Genomic DNA, 6,000 nt, shown 5'->3' on the forward strand with positions numbered 1-6,000 from the left:
TTACACTTAAGTCCTTGTTACGTCCACTTGGGGTTTCTCAACAAGATTACTACTGTAGAAAAATTCTTACATGGCTGTAGTAATACCACGAATATATTTTTCCAACGGATATCTAAAGGTTCGAGGGTATTACTAATCCTTCCTATAAGAAAATTTAGGTCCTCGAAATTTCCTTAGCATCGTATAAATCTGATATCACTGAATTTCATTACTTGTTCCAAGACACATTCTCTTGTTCCAAATCCATTCAGCGATGAAATAACAATCTTTGTATTAGGATGTCAGATGTCTGCTGATGATCGAAGTGAAGTTGATTCCTCTTATACGGTGTTATCTGCGGTGATCTGACACTCTTCTACTGTGTGTTTCTCACGGGCTTCCTCACTTCCAAAAAACTCATACTGATAAAATAATCTTGTATTTTTCCACAATCGGAGAAAAGCAACTTCTTATTCACAGTAGGAATACATCATCTTTGGAAATACGCAGGTAGAATTCAAACATCTCAAAGCCGCAAACGATAATACAAGCAGTTATTCTACTATGCTAAAGAGTCCTCATACGTCTCTTGAACCTCGTCCTTGTCTACGGTTTCTGCGGTTCAACCTTTCCGGTTCCATTGCTCAGTCTTTGCACCATAGTTAAGGGCTGCGTAGGCGTCATCATATCTTGCATTCCAAAACTCCTCGGAAACTCCATACCTCGCTTCTCGATTCGGCGTATGACTCCGTGCAGGTGAAAAGCGTTCCAGTATAAATATTTTTCGACTCTGAAGCAACTATAGAGCTAAAAATCTCGGTATTCATGGTTACCACATATCGAGCTTGTGGGGACATAAACATCGGTCGTTGCTTGTTCTTGGTTACGGTGCTGATAATAGAGCGAGAGATCTTTGAAGCGACCAGAGTAGAGCTAGAGGGTACTTGAGCGATGATATTGGTTTCCATCTCTTCTTCCCTCTTTCCGTTCCTCCTCTCTCTTCTCTGTTCCTCCACTTCTCTTCTCTGTTCTTCTTCCCTCTCTAGGCTCTTCGGAAATATCTCTACTCTTTCTCTATTATACCTTGGAGGAGGTCCCTCGTCTCGATCGTCTCAGCGCCTTGGTTCCATTACTCAAAAATCCTTAAAGGCACTCAAAAATTCAGCGATGAAAAAAATCAAGTCCGATCTTCTCCTCTATTTTAAACCTGACTAAACTACACTTAGAGGAGTGGCCATGAATTCATCAAAGTCAGACAAATCAAACTCGAGATCGATGTCACATCATAACACACCTTTTTAAGAATCAGCGAGAAGGTGATAAAGAAGGCTGGTTACTCACGAGCTAATCTCCGTATTCTTAAGCAAGGGTATGTCCCAGTATCTTTCAAATCAAGCTACGAATCACTGTGTGCCGGTCAACAAAGAGAATGCCAAATACCGCTTCTTTGGCGACTTTAAGTTAACTTATTTTTGGATAAAAACCAATTCGATAAATATCTCGACCCGTGATCGGGGATCACGATGTATCTGCTCGACTCTGCCTCGAAATATCAAAACCCTACTATCACTCTCATTCGAAATATGCAACTTAGGTTTTAACCAGATTGGAGACTCTTAATACTTCTATTGGGCCCTTAACTTTCGTGCTAATCCCTACTAAACCTCTAAGTCTAGACATGACTTCTAAAGTTAGTCTCGGATCATGACCCAGTGACCTCTACCAACCGAGGGATATCTCGACCCCTCGACTACGATACGAAAGATGTCACTCCGCCCCTTCTACCGAGGTAAATGTAAGCGCCATCGGGTTAAAAATTCCTTTTTAGCGGAAAGCGCTGACACCTCTCGAAACCAAAGTCGGACTTACAATTACTGATTTCTGACTTTCACTGCATGCGGGGATTAATACTGAAATACGACAAATATAATAACTCGAAATTTGTGGAGTACAGCCGCTTTACTGAGATCACGATACCAACAAATATAAAAAGAAAAGTATGGGACCCACTGCAGGTCTTGGACTTAACCACGACTAGCTCTAAACTTGAGCAGGCGATCTAGGGTCTTGCTCACTAGCGATTCTGACACATTCGAGTTGGTCGGTAGTGAGCTAATAATTTCAAATACTCAAATCACGATTATATATAAAGTATATAAATACCAACTTTTTCAAATAATTTTTCCAACTTTTCCAAAATACGGAATTCTAGCAAAATACATTTTTAAAGAACTTTTTGAAACATAAATTCATCACAAATCAATATCAAATCAATTTTCTAGGAAAATCAAATTGTTGTGAGATGGCCTCCTAAGAGCGACAGTGGGCTTCGCCCTCATCACTGACCCAAAATAACAAGTAATATAAAAACCGTTTCTCAATTCCACACTGAGAAACTCTCCCCACTTAGCGGCCGTCGCGACTAGGGTTTGGGAGCCGCGAGTCTTCATAACCTTGGCGTTGGCCACCGGTCCCCGTGTGGTGACTCGGGATCCCGATGTATCATCCAATCGAGGGCTCTACGCTCCCACTTTTGATCCGGACAGATCAACACTCGAGTCCACCCACGCCACCTCTAAAGGGTCGGCCGTGGGGACCCACTCTGCGATGAGTCGGACGCCTTAGCACGTCGTCACCATCGAACCAACATGTAAATGTAGCGATAATACTGATCTGTATAAATCACATCACATGGTCATATCCGGGACAAGCGTTCAGCATCGCGAAAATAAACATCGTTTCCATGAAAGCCGATGTCGAAAAGTATATCGATCGTAAAACCAAAGGTAAAATCCAGGATCCAGTGATACCATTCCTATTCCAGGAATGAAAACCAATTCCACAAATATTGTCGGTGAAAACATTTTTAAAACGCTCACATGATTTCACAAATCATTCCAAATCAAAGCATATATAACCATCAAAAATAAATACATGAATTGAATAATTAAATCACATATACATGTATTTTCACTATTCACAAATATGTATAATTATACGAAACTGATGTATCAATACGATTGTCAGGAACATCAACGGCAAGTAAATATACATATATTTTAACCTTATACGCAAATTAAACATGATAAAATGAAATACTTAAATAATTATTTCCAAAATACTAGTTATTAAACAATTATTTCAAAATAATAATAATTAATCAATTAAATAATAGCCACTACCAACTCACCTGGTGTCCTTGGGTTCCTTGCTAGACCTGGAACTCCTTCCCAAGACTGAACAACACCTATGAGAATAATAATATAAAAAAATAAATAACACATTTAAACCCAAAATAAAATACTATAAACGATAATAGACTCTCTATTGGGCCCACTCACTCCAATCGGTTAAAATCCAACCTCGCATTCAACTGGCCTCGATTGCATTTAAAGCAAATCAGATTTAGACGAAACACAGTTAAACCAATCGAGCCGATCTCAATTCCATTGAACCAAGTCTCAATTGCACTGAACCAAAGCCTTAATTCCACTGAACCAAACTCAATCAAACTGAACCAGCTTGAACCAACTCAATTCTTATTCAAAATCCATTGAACCAACTTGGTTCAGTCCAAAAACCCTTAACCCAAAAATCAACTGAACCAAAACCCAACCCATCTCAACTTGATTTGATCAAGCCCAACTCAACCAAATCAACTCAACTCAACCAACCAAATCAATTCAACTTGGTTTGATCAAATCAAATCAATTGGACTAACTCAACCCATTTCAATCCAACAATCATCATTAACACCTTAATCATCATAATCATCAATTTAATTAACTAAACCAAATTTTTAATCTCGGTGCTACTGATAGCAGCTACGATAGAAACCGAAAAATCTCATCCTCCATTTTTAAAAGCAAAATTCAACTCAAATACAAGATTTTTCCAAACAACTGCAAGTATTCAGTCATCGATCAACGATAAACCATGCTTTTTACCATTCAAAACCAAGCTAAACTCATAAAAAAACAAGTTTAAGATTTAGCATGGTTGCTCAAGTTCATTTCAACCAAATATCATGCATTATTTCAACCAAATAAAACTCTTTACCAAAGCAGAACACTCCGTGACTTTCTCCGAGATTCTCCAGTCTCCAAACTCCTTCGAGCCTCCCATTTTCCTTTTTCATTTTCATTTTTCATTTTTTTAATCTCTCCCGGGGTTCATCGTGGCGGTATGAATGAGAAGGAGATGAAGAAGACCATCAACTCTAGATTTTTTTCTCCAACTTATGATTCAGCTGAAATTCAATTTCAGTCCCTAGAAATATAATTTCTTACAAAAGAGTCCCTGAAAAAAACTCACAAATAGTCCCTGAATTATGAAATAGTATTCTCAAAAGGTCCTTTAAAAATTATCCAATGGTCCCTGAAGTATAACACAATATTTCAAAAAGGTCCCTACCGCCTTACCTTTCAGTCCTTGGTTTCCAGAAATATTTTTATATCAATCCTTTTTCTATTACTCTTTAACCCAAAATCTTTTAAAAACTTTTACACTTAAGTCCTTGTTCTGTCCACTTGGGGTTTCTCAACAAGATTACTCTGTAGAAAATTCTTACTGCAACTGTAGTAATACCCTGAATATATTTTCCAACAGATATCTAAAGGTTCAGGGTATTACAGGAGTAAGTAAAGATATGGGCATGATAAGCTTATAATCCTATCATATATTTGATGCGCACCGGATAAATCATTAGATAGCATTTTGTCATCCTATTTTATATTTGAAGCGGACCAGATAATGACATGATATGATATGAATAGTATGAAAATAAATAAAATTATCCTTTATAATATAGTTATATATATATATATATATATATGTATGTTAAATAGACTTTTTTTTCCTTAATGATTTATTTATAGGTATATTTTAATTTTTAAAAAAATAAATAACATGTAAATAATGTTCACAAATATATAAATTGCAATATTACCAACTTGCAAATTATAATTAATACCTATTTTTTTTTAGAGAAATTCATACATAAAAGTCATCAATATGACATAAAGCTAGGATAACAAACTCATTAATAGAAAAATAAATAGATCACATCAAATTAATTTGGAAAAAAAATCATCAGACAAGATAATCTAAAAATAAGACATGATTAAAAAAAGAGATTTAGATGAAAAATAATCTGCTCAAACACGAGATTGACGAAGAAACTATTTAACCACTCCATATGCTTAAAATCCTACTTAAAATAATGAAAATAGTCTCCTATGTAGTTGTTGACAAGCTTCTTGTCCCAAGTATCGCGTTTAAAATATCAAAAGAAAGAGATACAATGAAACCACAAATAAATGAGAGAAACCAAATAATAGGGCATAAAAATAAATTTATTTATTTTTTTATCATATCTTACATGTTTCTATCCTAACTTCCCTCATATGATTCATTATCATGTGGGCGGCAGGATAAAGTGGGCAAATAGGATAAAACTATCATATCCTATTGGCACACCAAACAAAGGATGATAACAGGATATGGTAGTCTATTATATTCTATCATTCTTATCATGCACATCATGCCCAAAACGGACCCTTAAAAACATTAGTTTCAAAAAATTTATCTTTTTGATTTTTTTTTTTATTTCTTGAATCCTCGTATTGAATCGTTTCCATATCTTGGGTCTTCCTTTCAATAAGGGTGTAAACAAGCCGAGCCGAGCTTTGTCATATTTAAGCTCAGGGTGGTAACTATTTCAACCAAGCTCGAGCTACTGTAGAGCTTATTTTAAGCTTTATTAGTAAGGCTCGGGCTCGGCTCGTTAAAAAATTTTGAGGCTAGGGCTCGACTCGTTAGCTCGATTAAGCTCGACGATTTTCTTTGTTTTCTTTATTTTTTGTATTCAATAGTGTGTCGTTTGAAACTCGTTTAATGAAATAATAATTTCATTAAATAAGCTCACCTCGGGTCAATTTGAGCTTGAGGATCATTTAGTAAAATAATAATTTAAGCTTATATATGGAATCATTTAAGGTTTGGACCGCTTGGCAAGAGTTT

This window comes from Dioscorea cayenensis, chromosome 7 (assembly GCF_009730915.1).
Source record: "Dioscorea cayenensis subsp. rotundata cultivar TDr96_F1 chromosome 7, TDr96_F1_v2_PseudoChromosome.rev07_lg8_w22 25.fasta, whole genome shotgun sequence".
Lineage (NCBI taxonomy): Eukaryota > Viridiplantae > Streptophyta > Magnoliopsida > Dioscoreales > Dioscoreaceae > Dioscorea > Dioscorea cayenensis.